Source organism: Narcine bancroftii, chromosome 1, assembly GCF_036971445.1.
Source record: "Narcine bancroftii isolate sNarBan1 chromosome 1, sNarBan1.hap1, whole genome shotgun sequence".
Classification (NCBI taxonomy): domain Eukaryota; kingdom Metazoa; phylum Chordata; class Chondrichthyes; order Torpediniformes; family Narcinidae; genus Narcine; species Narcine bancroftii.
Window position 1 is genome coordinate 150,214,442 of NC_091469.1, and position 16,664 is coordinate 150,231,105.

At 45.2% G+C, this 16,664-nt stretch overlaps 1 protein-coding gene across 6 annotated transcripts in view; it reads right to left on the reverse strand.

Annotated features, from left to right (window-relative positions):
• palld (palladin, cytoskeletal associated protein) overlaps nt 1–16,664 on the reverse strand; it is a 485,446-nt gene that overhangs the window by 92,186 nt on the left and 376,596 nt on the right. The window contains exon 1 of one of the 6 annotated variants that reach the window (XM_069941730.1): nt 12,399–12,466. The exons of the other annotated variants lie outside the window; for them this stretch is intronic. The gene's annotated coding sequence lies outside the window, so the exon portion shown is untranslated. Of the gene's footprint in view, nt 1–12,398; nt 12,467–16,664 lie in introns of those variants that run through there. 6 annotated transcript variants of the gene reach the window in all.

Genomic DNA, 16,664 nt, shown 5'->3' on the forward strand with positions numbered 1-16,664 from the left:
GCATCTCCTTTAAACATTCCGCCACTTGCCTTAAACCTGTATCTTCTAGTATTTCTTTATCTGGGGCAGAGATATTCTGACAGTCTCCCCTATCTATGGTTTGCATAATTTTATAAACTTCTATCAGGTCACTCCTCAGCCTCGGACGCTCCAGAGAAAACAACTCAACTTTGTCCAACCTCTGCGAACAGCTCATGGCCTCGAATCCAGGCAATGTCCTGGTAATCCTTGTTGGAATCCTTTTCCAAGGTCATGATATAAGTAAGCTGGTGGAATGGGTAGATCATCAGTCAGTTCATTGCAGTTAATTTCCTAACATTCATAATTTTAACAGACTCCCATTTTATAAAAGGGCTGGATAGCTTAGAGTTTGTCAAATTGCTCAGGAAAGTTTTCTAAATCAATATATAGAGGTACCAACGAGAGAGGATGCAATTCTAGTTCTCCTATTAGGGAACCATACAGGAAAAATGCTAGAAGTATGTGTAGGTGAACATTTTGGGCCCAGTGACCATAATCTCATTAGTTTCAAGTTAATTATAGATAATGATATGTCTGATCCTCGGGTTAAGTTCGAAATTGGAGAAAGGGCAGTTTTGTGGAAATGAGAAAGGATCTAGGAAGAGTGGATGGGGATAAGTTGTTTTCTGGCAAGGATGCGTTCAGTAGGTGGAAGGCCTTCAAAGGCAAAATTTTGAGCATCCAGAGTTTGCATGCTCCTATCAGGATTAAAGGCAAAGTTACCAGGCATAAGGAACCTTGGTTTTCAAGGGATGTTGGTGATCTGGTAAAGGGGAAGAGAGAGGTTAATAGCAGGTATAGGCAACAAGGAGCAAATGAGGTACTAGAAGAGTATAGAAAATTTAATAAAATACTTAAGAAGGGAATCAGGAAGGCAAGTAGACATGAGGTTGCTTAGGCAGATAATGTGAAGGTAAATCTGAAGGGTTTCTCCAAGTATATTAAGAGTAAAAGGATAGTAAGAGACTAGAAAATCAGGGTGCTCATCTCTGTGTGGAGCCTACGAGATGGGGGAGATCTTAAACAGTTTCTTGCATCAGGAAACTGGTATAGTGCACAAGGAAGGAAGGGAATCAAGCAGAAATGGCATGGAACATATAGAAATTAAAGAGGAGGAGGTACTTGCTGCCGTACAATGAATGAAGGTAGATAAATCCCTCAGGCCTGACATGATATTCCCTTGGACCTTGAGGGAGACTAGTGTAGAAATTGTAAGGGGCCTGGCAGAAATACTTAAAACATCCTTGTACATGGGTGAGGTGCTGGCAGATTGGAGGGTTGCTCATGTTGTTTCATTGTTTAAAAAAGAATCCAAAAGTAAAGCAAGAAATTACAGGCCAGTAAGCCTGATGTCAGTGGTGGGTAAATTATTGGAGGATGTTCTGATAGATCAGATATATAAGTATTTAGAAAGCCAAGGGCTGATTAAAGATTGTCAGCATGGCTTTGTGTTTGGTAGATGGTGTTTAACGAATCTTGGAGTTTTTTGAGGAGGTTACCAAGAAAGTCGATGAAGGAAAGGTTGTGGATGTTGACTTTAGTAAGGCCTTTGACAAGATCCCACATGGGAGGTTAGTTCAGAAGGTTCATACCCTAGGTATCCATGGAGAGGTTGTAAATTGGATTCAAAATTGGTTGTTTGGGAGAAGTCAGAGGGTGATAGTGGATGATTGCTTCTCAGACTGGAGGCCTGTGTCTAGTAGTGTGCCTCAGGGATCTGTGCTGGGACCATTTTTGTCTATACCAATGATCTGGATAATAATATGGTAAATTGGATCAGCAAGTTTGCAGGTGACACTAAGATTGGAGGTGTTGTGGACAGTGAGGAAGGCTTTCAAAGCTTACAGAGGGATCTGGACCAATTGGAAAAAATGGACCAGAATATGGCGGATGGAATTTAATGCAAACAAGTGTGAGGTGTTGCATTTTGGAAGGACAAACCAAGGTAGGACATACACAGTAAAGGGTAGGGCACTGAGGAGTGCGGAGGAACAAAGGGATCTGGGAAAACAGATAGATAATTCCCTGAGAGTGGCGTCACAGGTAGACAGGGTTATAAAGAAAGCTTTTGGCATCTTGGCCTTCATAAATCTGAGTATTGAGTACAGGAGTTGGGATGTTAAGGTGAGGTTTAATAAGACAGTGATGAGGTCAAATTTGGAGTATTGTGTGCAGTTCTGGTCACCAAACTATAGGAAGGATATCAGTAAGATTGAAAGAGTGCAGAGAAGATTTATTAGGGTGTTGTCAGGTCTTCAGGAGTTGTAATTACAGGGAAAGATTAAACAGGTTCGGAATTTATTCCTTAGAGTGTAGAAGAATGAGGGGACATTAGATTGAGGTTTACAAAATTATGAGGGGTATAGACAGAGTAAATGCGAGTAGGCTCTTTCCACTTAGATCAGGAGAAATAAATACAAGAGGACATGGCTTAAGGGTGAAAGGGGAAAGGTTTAGGGGGAATTTCTTCATGCAGGGAGTGGTGGGAGTGTGGAATGAGCTGCCATTTGATGTGGTAAATGCGGGCTCACTCTTAAGTTTTAAGAATGGATAGATACATGGAGGGGAGCTATCTGGAGGATTATGGACTGTGTCAGTGGGTCTAGCGGAATGATGTATGGCACAGACTAGAAGGGCCGAATAGCCTGTTTTCTGTGCTGTAGTGTTCTATGAATACATTCTACTCAAGAGGTGTTAATCTTGGAGAATATAGAACAGTACAGCACAGGAGCAGCTCCTTTGACCAACATGTCAGCGCCGAAGTTATGCCATGGTTGAACAAGAAGTATATTGCTTGCACATCCTTCTACTCCTGCATATTCACGTGACTATCTAGAAAACTCACAAATGCTACCAGGCTAGCTGGTTCCACCACTACTTCAGACTCCTACCACTATGTATTAAAAAAATTTGCCCCATACATCTTTGAACTATCATTCCCACACCTTAAATACACGTCCTCCAGAACGCAACATTTTTTACCTTGGGTGAAAGAATCTGACGATCTGCCCTATCAATGCCTTCCACAACTTTATAGAATTCTATCAGGACTTTCCGCAGTCTCCAACACTCCAGAAAAAAGCAACTCAAGTTTGTTCAATCTCTTCCCCATGGCTCATAACCTCTAATCCAGGCAGCATCCTGGTAAAGTCAAAACACAACGCTGTAGAGGGAAGGAGAGGGAGTGAGAACTGGAAAGGGAAGGTGGGCGGGGGGGGGGGGGGGTAGGGGGGTGGGCTAGAGGTGACCAGATCAGCACATACCTGAAATCGTACACGGCATTGACTGCTGTTCTTTCTGCTTTTCTCAATCGCACCACCCTCGTCTCAATGATCCCACCAAGACCATCCGCAAATTGGAGGATCAACACCTGATTTTGCGTCTGGGAACTCTCCATTCAGATGGCGCTAACATCGACTTTTCCAGTTTCTGCTAACCCTCTCTATTCACCCAGCCATCCCTCCTCGCCTTGATCGCTGCCGTCCCCTTCCTCCCTTCTCCACCATTCACCTCCTGCCTTTGCGACCACACCTCCCCCCCTACTCTTTTGTTCGGACGCCTGACAACAATTTTCCACACCTTGGCAAAGGGCTCAAGCCTGAAATGTCAGTTACATATTTTTACCTTTGCTGTATAAAGGACACTGTCTGACCTGCTGAGTTTCTCCAGCGTGGTGTTTTTACTTCAACCACAGCGGCGACAGATTTTTGTGTTTTACATCTGGTAATCTCTTCAGACCTCTTTTCCAAAGCCAGTGTATTCAACAGGATATAAAACAGGCTGGTGAAATGGGCAGACACGTGGTAGATGGAGCTTATCTAACCTTTCATTAGAGCTAATTAGCAAACATTCATTGTTTTAGTCACGGATAAGAGATGCTGACCTTGGAGAACATAGAAACAGTCCAGCACAGGAACAGGCGGTTCAGCCCACGCGTCTGCACTGAAATGATGCCAAGGTTAAACAACTCTGCTGCTTGCACAAGATGTATATCCCTGCATGCTCTCTGATCTGTCACCTTCCTGCACATTCATGTCTCTATCCAGAAGCCTCTGAAAAGCTACCGTGCACTTTTGCTGCCACCAAGACTCCTTCCCTTACTTTAAATATGTGTCCTCTACCTTATGGCATTTTTACTCTCGGCAAACTATTCTGACTCAAAGCCTTTCATATATATTTTTAAATATAAACTTCTGCCTGGTCTCCCCCTCAGCCTTCGACGCTCCAGACAAAACAATCCAAGTATGTCCAACCGCTCCTCCAGAGTTCATACCTTTCAAACCAGTTATATCTCTTCTGAGCCCTTTCCCAAAGCCTGCACATCCTCCCCGTCATGGGTATTGCACTCAATACTTGGAATACCGTGTCACCAACATTGTATATGGTTCCATAACTCTGGAGGTAAAGTGCATTGTAATGTCTGTAAAAGGTTCATGCAAATCTTCTTTAAATGTTCACTGTTCTAAATTTCAATACTTTATTTGCAGTTTCAAAGGTTTAATCTTGCGTTAGAATTAGGAAGGCCTCACTTTGCTGAATCTTAGCTTTTCTGTTAAGGTTAGCAGCTTTTATTTTGAATTTATCCTTCGATAAGGAAAGTCTGCAGACCGAATCAACAGGGTGGGTTGGGACAAAAGCCTCAAGAACCTCAAACACCTTTCCCTTTCACAAAGTTCACAGTTACCAGTGCCCACAAAGTGCTGCAGGACACAAATTCATGGATGGACACCGACAAACAGGGGTGGTCTAGCGCTAGTTCACCAGAAGATCCCTATATGGTATAGGAGCAGAAGAAAGCTACTCAGCCCATCAAGTATGCTCTGCCATTCCATTCTCTCACTTAGCCCCACTCCCCTGCCTTCTCCCCATAACCTTTGATACCCTGACTATTCAGATACCTATCAATCTCTGCCTTAAATACACCCAGCAACCTGGCCTCCACAGCCGTTCGCAGTAGCAAATTCTAGAGGTTCATGACTCTCTGGCTGAAGAAATTCCTCCGCATCTCTGTTTTAAATGGGTGCCCTTCAATCCTGAAGATGTGCCCTCTTGTCCTTGACCCCCTTACGACTGGAAACAGCTTTACTGCACCTACTCTGACTAGGCCTTTCAACGTTGAATGCTTCAGTGAGGTCTCACTCATTCTGAACTCCAAGGAGTACAGTCCCACAGGCAAGAGGATAAGGAAGGGAGGACACAGCAGTAAACGGGAGAGGGGGGTAGCCTTGTGATTGGAGAGGGAAGGGTGTGGAGACCTGGAGGAAAGGAGACAGAGGGATAGGGAAAAGAGGGAGAACAGAGAGGGAGAGGAGCTGTTAATGCCATCTGCCTGGAGAATGCCCAGACAGAATATTAGGTGTTGCTTCTCCAATTTACCGGAGGTCTTGGTTTGGCAGTGCATGAAGCCATGGGCAGACATGTCAGCGTGGGATTGTGAAGCAACCAGATTATTATGTCTTTTAAAAAAATGCTGATTGAGAGATCAATATCACAGAACTCCAGACATACAGTATGAAATAGGCCCCTCGGCCTACCTTGTCCATGCCAACCATCAAGCCCCACCCTGCACATTAACCTTACAATCATCCCTGTACTCCCAATAGATTGTCCAAATTCGACTAATCACCAACGCACAAGGGGCAATTCACGGGGACCAATTAACTTATCAGCCCGCCTGTCACTGGGATGTGGAAGAAACCCATGCAATCACAGACAGGACGTGCAAACTCCATAAAGCAGTCATAAGAACTAGGAGCTGGAGTTGGCCATCTGGCCCGTCGAGCCTGCTCCTCCATTCAATGTGTTCATGGCTGATCTGATGAAGGGTTCATCTCCACAACCTGCTTTTTCCCCATAACCCTTAAGTCCGTTACTATGTAAAAATCTATCCAATCTGGTTTTAAATATATTTACTGAGGTCGCCTCCACTGCTTCAATGGGAAGAAAATTCCTTGGATTCACCACCCTCTGGGAAAAGCAGTTCCTCCTCATTTAATTTAAAAAAAATTTAGACATACTAGCATGGTAACAGGCTATTGCTGCCCAATTTACACCCAATTAACCTATAAGCTCCTGGTATATTTCAAATGGGGGGAGGAAACCAGAGCCTCCAGGGAAACCCAGGCAGACACAGGGAGAATGGACAAACTCCTTACAGGCGGTGCGGGATTCAAACCCCGTCCTGATCACTGGCTCCGTGAAGGCGTTGCCCTAACCGTCATGCCAACCGTACCGTCCATCTCAGTTCTAAATCTACTACCCTGAACCTTGAGGCTATATCCCTTAATTCTGGTCTCTCCAACCAATAGAAAAAACTTACCTACCTCAAGGTCAGGATTGAGCCCATTCTGCCCGCTGTGCCCCTGTGGATCGGAGAGAATACCGCTGGCACTGAAAGAACTATTATTTTGTGACTCATGTGGTGCCAAGCAAACGGGAAGGGACAAAAGCCAAGTTCCCCAAAAGTCAGAGTCTCAATTTAAAATGGACATCGTTTAGACAGCCATCCTCAATCTTTTTTTTCGGCTACGGTCGCCTTAGGTCTCTGCTCAAAGTTTACAGGCTCCCTTCCCTGTGAAGCAGTCAAGTTTTGGTTTATTTTGTACTTCTCTCATACTGACTACACAAAAAACATTTTTTTAAATGATTTCAATCCTTGGCACTCCTCCCCCCCCCCCCTTAAACATGCTGTGCTCCTCCCCAGTATGGGTCCTCGTTAAGAATGGCTGCTTGAGGAGAGAGCACTCGAAGCACTCAGCGCAAAATAGAAATATCTGCTTTGAATTGTATCCCAGTCACACTGGTAGAGCCATTAAGGAGCTGAATTTTGGAATGAAAAATGAAAGCCTGCAGATGCTGTGATTGTAGTAAAAACACAGAAACATTGGAGGAACTCAGTAAGGTCACACAGCATCAATAGGAGGTAAAGACATATGACCAGCATTTCGATAAATGAAAGATTAGCGTCTGCATTAAAAAGGCTGGGGGAAAGGGTGGGGGGGGGGAGGAAAACAGATCAACAGACAAAAGGTGTTTATGGAAATTGATAAGAGCTCAGGAGAGAGGAAAGGTGAGTTTCGATGGGAGGAGGGGAGGTTATTTTGTCTCCGTGAAAGGAGACAGAGGGAAAAGGGAGGGCAGAGAGAGAGAGAGCGCGAGAGGAAAGGAGACAACGAGAAAGTTTGTAGCAGAGGGCTAACAGAAACCGGAGAAGTCGACATTAATGCCATTTGGTTAGACCAGTGGTTCTCAACCTTTTTCTTTCCACTCACATACAACTTTGAGTAATCCCTATGCCATCGGTGCTCTGTGATTAGTAATGGATTGCTTAAGGTGTGATGTGGGTGGAAAGAAAAATACTGTTTTAATCATCCCTAATTAACTCGTTATGTGCACGGGTTTCATGACTCCAAAGGAAATGGGCCAATGACAATTTTTCTCAAGCAAAATATTTCAGTCACAATTGGGTCTGGAGCAGTGATTCTCTTCCCTCTCACATCCCACCTTAAGCAATCCCTTACTAATCACAGAGCACCGAAGGCATAGGGATTACTTAAAGTGGGATGTGAGTGGAAAGAGAAAGGTTGAGAACCAATGGGTTAGAGGGTGCCCAGGCGGTGTTGTTCCTCCAATTTAGAATGCCAAGTTCATTTAGTACTGCCCATCAACATCCAGACAATCCGTTCCCATCTTCCACATGCCACCCCGCCGCCCTCCCTCCCTCCCCCGCTGCTCTCCAACAACCCTGAATGTTTCTGCGGGTCACTAGGAGAGAGTTAAAGATTGTGGGAGATATATCAATGACATTTGTTTAATTGTTTGGCCAGGATGCCAGTTCCCAGTGAAGATCATTTTGGAGCCCATGGCAGTTTGCCACTTGAGTATGCACTTCAGGCAAAATGAGCTTTAGTGGAAAAAATGTCACTGGCCGGATTTTACAAAAGGCAATGGATTCACGAGCCAGTGGGGACAAGCGAGGGATTTGCACATTTGGGAACAGGTTTTGAAGGATGGCATAGAGCCAGGGCACCCAGAGGAAACCACGGGGAGAATGTACAAACTCCTTATAGACAGCGCCGGATTCGAACCCCGGCCACTGGAGCTGTTGTGGAGTTGCACTAACCGCGATACTAACCGTGCTGCCCCGAAAAATATTGATGCTGGGTGATTTGGTGACAGCACTGTCCCAATCCAGTTTTCTCACACAACTGTCCAATGGATTGCATAAATACACACTGTTGCTATTTTACCGCAACTCCTCTTTGAACTATAATACTGGAAAGGTTGGGTGTATGGGGCTTGTTGTAAAATAAAGCCAGCCCTTGTTACAGACATATGGAAGCTAAGTGTTCACCCAACAATGGAACAGTCATCATTTCTGCCTTGATTTCCAGGTTGGACAATATTCTCTTGGGTCTGATTGTTACACCACTTTCCAGATTTATTATTTGGTGTGTTCTCTTTACACATCTGCTCCCTTCGTACAACGTGCCCATTGTTGCAGATCTTGCCAGACTTCTTTTTGCAATGATTACAGCAAAGGAACAGGCCCTTCGGCCCACCATGTCTGTGCTGACCAGGATGCCAAATGAAACTAATCCCATCTGCCTGCATGTGATCGATATCAAGTTCAAGTTTATTACCATTCAATTGTAAAGGTGCAACCCGACGAAACACTGTTCTCCAGTCCTGGTGCAAAACATGAACACACATGGAGACAAACTAAACATATGCAGTACATAGATTAAAAAATAAATAACTATTGTTAAATAAATAGTAGCATCTCGGAGGGTTTGTAAGAGGGTTCCCTGTGTCTAAATGATTGATAAATATCATCATCTTACTTGCTCTTCCCACCTTCCCAGGCAACTGCCCTCTTTGGTGGGCAAGTAAACCATCCCTCCTCTAAATACTCTCCCCCCTCCACCTCTCCAGCTTAAAGCTATGCCCTAATCAGACCCTCTACACCCCTCATAACTTTATAAACTTCTATCAGGTCTTTCCTCAGAGAAAACAATCCACGTTTCCAATCCGATCGATTGGTGAAGCAATCATCTCGTCATCTGCGCTCATGGGGCCTCCTCTGCATCAGCAAGGACCTGCGCAGATGAGGAGACCACTTCGGCAAGCACTGGCTCAATGTCCTAGGACAAAAGTTGGAAGTCCCAGCTGCCAGCCACTTTAATCCCCTTCACCATTCCTGAAGACGTGCCTGGCATTGGCCTCGTGCGTCGACCGGGTGAGACCTAGTCAGTACACAGAGATGCTGGAGGAACTCGCAGCAGGTCTCGCAACATCCATATGAGGTAAAGATATATTACCAATGTTTTTGCCCCTTCCTCAAGGTACGAGAGAAAAAAAAATGAGAGACAGGTGTCTGTCTGAGGAAAAAAAGGGGGAAGATTCAGAGGGGGAGGAGTACAGATTAACAGACAAAAGGCGTTCCTTGGATATGAGGAAAGGTGAGAATTGATTTGGCTCTGTGAAAGGAGACAGGGAAAATGGAAGAGAGAGACAGAGTTAGAGGGGCAACGTGTGGGTATCCAATGGCACAAACTTTTAAGTTTAGATAACCCCCCCACCCACTCCAGTCACCACCTGCTCCCATTCTACTTTTCTCAAACACGCTCTCAGTGGTCTCCATCTCTATCAATTCCTCCACTTATCCCATCTTCTACTCAGCACCAAATCACCTCTTGTCTCCTTCCCAGCCCTCTCGTCATTTTTATGCTCATCTCCCCTTCCCACTCCAGACCCCACCGAAAACATTGACCAACCATTTCTCTCCACAGATGCCAACTGACCTCACCCCTTCCCCTGGTCCCTCCCCACCTCTTCATTGACTCGAGGTTTAAGTATTGGCAGTATTTGTCCTTTTGATTGGAAAACAATCTAATCAATTAGAAGAAGAGTAAGCTTTTGTACCTCATTAGACTGGTCATAATGCTGGTCCTCTACCAATCCTATTCCTCGCCCCAGCCACTGTCTGAGTGGGTTTTTTTGACCCTACGAGACCACCATCTATCATCTGGACCAGGCTGCTTCCCTGTCACTGCCCAATTTGTTCCCCATGTCAGCTCATGACGTCCTCGTCCAGACTTGTCATCTCTATGCATGACCATTCCATTCTTTTTCCAAGCCTGTCAAGACCTCAACTGCTTTCATGTCCTGAGCACTCATCAGCCCTAGTCCTGCTGTGATTGAAGTGCCAGTTAATGAAGAAGACAAAGGCAGTGTAGTCAAGCAGTAATCATGGCTTTTATTAGCAGAAACTAGGGGTACAGTATTGAAAGACAATGGGTGCATACACAGATATACCCAAAGGGGAGTGTCTTAAGTGGTAGAGATAATACATGTCCAACGTCAGTAAAGCAAGGCTAAGAGAGAGATTGACAGCTCAACATAGATTCACCACACTGACCTACATTAGTCTCTGCCCAACAATGTCTCGATTTGCAAGCTCATCCCCTTTTTACAGACACTTGACACTTCTGCCACCTCGATGGCCCACAACTCTCCAAAGATCTGTCCACACCATCGCTGCACCCTTCAGAGACATTTATGTTTATGCTGTAGTTGTAATGACCAAAGTTTATGATTTCAGCTGAAATGTTCCTCTATTTCTCTCTTCCCTTCCTGTGTTTCGAACATGAGGGATTTTAATTTGGAGTTTTGGAATACATGCTTTAATGACTTGCATTTGAATGAGCAGGGAACAACTTCAGAATCTACATGATAAACTTGGAAGAAGAGGATAAACCAAGAAGATAAGGGCAAGTTGTTAGGATGAGAGGGTGGGTGGCAGATGACATTTAATGATGAGATAGGTGACGTTAAGAATCAATCTAGGAGAAAAAATATTAAAAGGGATACAAGAACAGTGGTATATTTGCATAATGTGTTGACTGTGGCAAAATAAACTGTGGAACTAGTTGAATAATATGAGGGATCTGGGCTTTACAGTGAGGGAAGGATGTCATGAAACATTTTTTATGAAAGCACTGGTTCAGTGTGTTCACTTTTGAGAAGAGGGAAAGGCTTTAGAGGGTACAGAATGCTTTCAGGGACGAGGCACATCATTTATGTAGGTTGATGGGAAAGATGGGGTTGTTCTCCTCAGAACAGACAAGGTTACCAGAAGGTCTGATCTGGGGTACTTGAAGTATAAAGACAGCAGATACAGAGACAAGCTTGATCAACAAGATGTAGAATGAAAGCAATTGGCAAAAGAACCCAGACGAACAGGACAAAAACTTTTCTGGACCAATTGATTATACTCTGGAATTCAATGTTCAGGAGAATGGCAGGAGAGATATTAAAAAGAGAGCTGCATAAGTACAGACAGTCCCCGGGTTAAATACGAGTTCCATTACCTAGGTCTGTCTTAAACCTGAATTTGTATTTAAGACGGAACAAGTACATAAGGTCCTTATTTAGCATCAATTAATCAAATGTTTATCTTAGTATATATAGTACAGTAAAACTCCAATGATCCAAAAATTGAATTCTCCGAACTCTGTGGTGGCCTGGAAGAAGAGGTTATCATTTGGAAAACCCTGATTGGGGCAAGTTTCTTCGGCAAGACACTGAAGTGACTGATGGAAGTAAATCAGTTTGTGTGTGTCCAATAAGCAACAAATTTCTCTCTGAAAACCTCTCTTCCTGAGAGGTAACCTTTTAACTTTAAGTACCAGAGCTTGGTGAAAATTCATAAATGTTAAATTCAGTGCACAGTATAAGAATTGTTTGATACTGGTGAACTTGGAGAAGGGAGAAGTGAGACTGGACTGTGAATCAAAGAACTTTCCTGAACACATATACATTACATCCATGTGTGCTTAGAATTAGAAAGGGCTTAAGTTAGGTTAAGTTAACCGTAATAAGTTAAAGTTTGATCCTGTTTTTATGTTTAAAGAAAATTAAAAGTAACTTTTGTTTAAGTAACCATTTGTCTTGGTGAATATCTATTGTTGCTGGGTTTTAGCGTTCTCTGAACTCGTGACACTACCCTAATCATAAACTACTCCAGAATATGAAAAGACCTGTCTGCAGAAGTGAAAAAACACATTTGTTTCTTGCATCACTGCAAATGTGAATATTTGTTATCTTTCTGTTAGTAAATATGATGGAGTTGTTTTTGCACAAAATACCATTTTGGCTTCAGCAAGGAAGAATCTCTGGAATATCTACATTGTACTTGTGTGTATGACAATAACCTAATCATCTTCCAGTGGGGAGGGGGAGGAAAGAGAGGGACAGAGAGAGACAGAGAGAGAGAGGGAGAAAGGGAGAGAGAGGGAGAGAGAGGGAGAGAGAGGGAGAGAGAGGGAGGGAGAGAGAGGGAGAGAGAGAGAGAGAGACCCTTTCATCCATCTTACATGCAAGCTCTGCTTCACTCTCTCCAGCAGATGCTGTCTGACCTGTTGAGATTCCCAAAAGCTGTGATCTTTATTTCAGATATCCAGCATCTGCAGTTTAAAAAAAAATTTCAATGACTGCACACAATTTCACGCCTGTCGTGCTAATATAGCTAAGCAACGATACCATGAAGGAGAGGACAATAGAGCCTGGAGATGAAGGTCTTGGATGAAATGGGAGATGGAAGAGATTTCGGTTGAGCATGGACCAGATGACCAAATGGCCTGTTTGTGCACATATATTTGTTAACATCAAATCGGATACAGAACATGACAAATCCAAGAAAAATCCACATAATAAATGAAAGCAGAAGTGAGCCGTTCAGCCCCTTGTACCTTTCCCACCATTCACTGATTGCCCTTTTAACTCAGGGCTACTTTACTGGATTAAGACCATAAGATCAGGAGCAGAAGTAGGCCATTCAGCCCATTGTCCATTCTATCATGTGCTGATCCATTCTCACACTCAGCCCCATTCCCCTGCCTTCTCCCCATAACCATTGGCTATGCAGGTACCTCTCAACATGAGAGGTTATAACACCCAACAACATGGACTCCACAGCCATCTGTGGCAGCAAATTCTAGAGATTCACCACTCTCTGGCTAAAGAAATTCCTCCACTTCTGTTTTCAGTGGGTGCTCTTCAATCCTGAAGTTGTGCCCTCTTGTCCTTGGCTCCCCTACCATGGGAAACAACTCTACCACATCCTCTCTGTCCAAGCCTTTCAACATTCTAAATGCTTCCATGAGGCTCCCCCTATCTCATTCTTCTGAACTACGAGGAATACAGACCAAGAGCTGCAAAACATTCCACATTTGCTAATCCCTTCATTCCAGGAATCATTCTCGTGAATCTTCTCTGAACCCTCTGCAATGCCAGCCCATCCTTTCTTAAATAAGGAGCCCAAAACTGTACTCCGCACTCCAAGTGAGGCCTCGATCATTATCCACAATATGCTCTCGTGTGCAGAATTCTGAGGTCTTACCATTCAATGGGTGCAGAAGTTTCTTCTTGTCTCAGTCCGGAATGCAGGACCTCTTAATTCAATGAGTTTTGCCACATCCAAGGGCAGTTTCTCTCCTGCTGCTATCAGACTCTTAAATGGGCATCTCTTTGGGAAAGAGACCCTGTACTTTGTAACACCACACCCAGCACTTTTGTTATTGTACTTAAGTATGAGCTGACGTGCCTGGATAGCAAGCTTCTCACGCTATGAAATTACATACAATGGTAACAAGTTCAATTCAAGATGGAGTAAAAGCCCAGAATTCTGGATGCCAGAAATTCAGACCACTCGAGAATCCGAACTCTCAAACCTTTAATTTAGTGGCGTGTGTGTGTGTGTGCACCAAGAAGTTACCACACTCAATACATGTAATTACAGAGAATTCCATTTGTACATCATATTTTCTTTCACAATGGTTATTTTTAAACATAATTTCAAGCATTACACGCTCTTTGCATTGACGTGAAAAATATGTATGTTTACATTTTGTCAAGTGTTGGCTTTATTTTTCTTTAAAACTGTTGATAAATGAAGCGTGCTGTATTTGCTGATTAAATAACTATCAAAATGTACCTGTTCATCTCTTTATTTTGTCTTAAATTAAAATTTGAGAACTACTGGCTGAGAATCCGGAAAACCTGGACTGACCCATTCCCTGAGCAATCTGGATTTTAGGACTTCTACTGCACTAGGTGGAAACACTGCAGGCAAGGATAACATCATCCAGCCAGTAAACCCTTGTACAATTCAATCCCAATCTTTTAACATCGAGTCAAGGTCCTCTCTTGTGATCATTCCCCTGGTGCCACCCCATGGATCAGACCAATACAGGTCCTTATTTGGAATTCAGGATCAATCCCAAAGAACATTCTTGTCATCTTTGCGCCACTTCCCCTCACAACTTGTGTCATTGATTCCCAGCATCCCCAGCTGCTGTGGTGTGTAAGGGCGAAGGGAGCCATGTGGCATCCAAGGGACGTGTGGGCAAATAGAGACCTATTGGGCTAACTTTTCAAACGAAACGAAGAATAACACATGATTAGTGGCAAAAGTCAGTGTCGACTTGGTGGACCAAAGGGATGGGTCAGAACTGGATCCCTGACGTGGCACGGGGCTGGAAGAACGAAGGTACAGAGAAGGAGGAGTTCTGGATGGAGGGAAAGGGAGATTTGGCAGGCATGAAAATGGGGGAGGGAAAAAAAGGAAAAAGAACTGTTAACTGCTTCTCCCCTTTGTGAACACTGCCTGCCGATCATCCCCGCCCATCAATCAAACTGCCTTTGGCGCCATTCACAGCGGTTTTTAAACTAGTGAAACAGATTTTTAAGTCTGTACCCTGGAGTTGCTTGGAGCAGTGTCCAGGAGAGCAACACGTGCTGCTACAGACCCTTTCCTGGAGTGTTGCCAATCCCTTGTTTAGCCCTCAGGTTAATATTGCAGTCGGGCCCCACCATTCAGATCTAGAAAGACCGGAGGCAGGCCGAGTTGGGCGCCTGGTGATTTTACGCTGCAGATGGCTAAGATCAGCAACCAAGCAAAATCTCCACCTCCACCCTTCTCTGCCCCAACCAGCAAGCAGCTGAGCCTGCCAGAACTCAGATATAGCACCTTCGACCGGGAGCTCCTGGCGCTGTACTGTCATCTGTCATTTTTGCTACTTCCTAGAGGGCGGGTACCGCACGGATGGCAGTCTCTTCAATCTGAGGCGCCTGCAAGCTCACACCAAGACACAAGAGAAACTTGTCCGTGAACTACTCTTTGCAGATGATGCCGCTTTAGTTGCCCATTCAGAGCCAGCTCTTCAGCGCTTGACGTCCTGCTTTGCGGAAACTGCCAAAATGTTTGGCCTGGAAGTCAGCCTGAAGAAAACTGAGGTCCTCCATCAGCCAGCTCCCCACCATGACTACCAGCCCCCCCACATCTCCATCGGGCACACAAAACTCAAAACGGTCAACCAGTTTACCTATCTCGGCTGCACCATTTCATCAGATGCAAGGATCGACAATGAGATAGACAACAGACTCGCCAAGGCAAATAGCGCCTTTGGAAGACTACACAAAAGAGTCTGGAAAAACAACCAACTGAAAAACCTCACAAAGATAAGCGTATACAGAGCCGTTGTCATACCCACACTCCTGTTCGGCTCCGAATCATGGGTCCTCTACCGGCACCACCTACGGCTCCTAGAACGCTTCCACCAGCGTTGTCTCCGCTCCATCCTCAACATCCATTGGAGCGCTCACACCCCTAACGTCGAGGTACTCGAGATGGCAGAGGTCGACAGCATCGAGTCCACGCTGCTGAAGATCCAGCTGCGCTGGATGGGTCACGTCTCCAGAATGGAGGACCATCGCCTTCCCAAGATCGTATTATATGGCGAGCTCTCCACTGGCCACCGTGACAGAGGTGCACCAAAGAAAAGGTACAAGGACTGCCTAAAGAAATCTCTTGGTGCCTGCCACATTGACCACCGCCAGTGGGCTGATAACGCCTCAAACCGTGCATCTTGGCGCCTCACAGTTTGGCGGGCAGCAGCCTCCTTTGAAGAAGACCGCAGAGCCCACCTCACTGACAAAAGGCAAAGGAGGAAAAACCCAACACCCAACCCCAACCAACCAATTTTCCCTTGCAACCGCTGCAATCGTGTCTGCCTGTCCCGCATCGGACTGGTCAGCCACAAACGAGCCTGCAGCTGACGTGGACTTTATACCCCCTCCATAAATCTTCGTCCGCGAAGCCAAGCCAAAGGAAGGAGAGGGCGGGTCGTTCACAGTTTTCACAGATCAAAAGCCCCTCACCCAGGCACTGGCAATGGCCAAGGATCCATGGTCCGCCAGACAACAGCGCCACCTCTCGTACGTGTCAAAGTTCATGACCGACATCCGACACAGGGCCGGCAAGGACAATATGGTGGCGGATGCAGGCTCGCGCCCCACCATCAACACTCTTGCCCCCGGCCTAGATTACGCCTAACTGGCCCAGGCCCAGAGGAACGATGAGGAGATGCAGGCCTTGCAGACCGCCATCTCGGGACTCGAACTCGAAGAGGACCAGTTGCTCAACAGTCCAGACGCACTGCTCTGCGATGTCTCAACAGGCATGCCGCAACCGGTAGTCCCGCTGCACTGGAGAGCGGTTTTCATCCTAGTCCATAACCTCGCTCACCCAACGGTGAGAATGACGGTGTGGATGGTAGCAGAGCAGTTCGTGTGGCATGGGC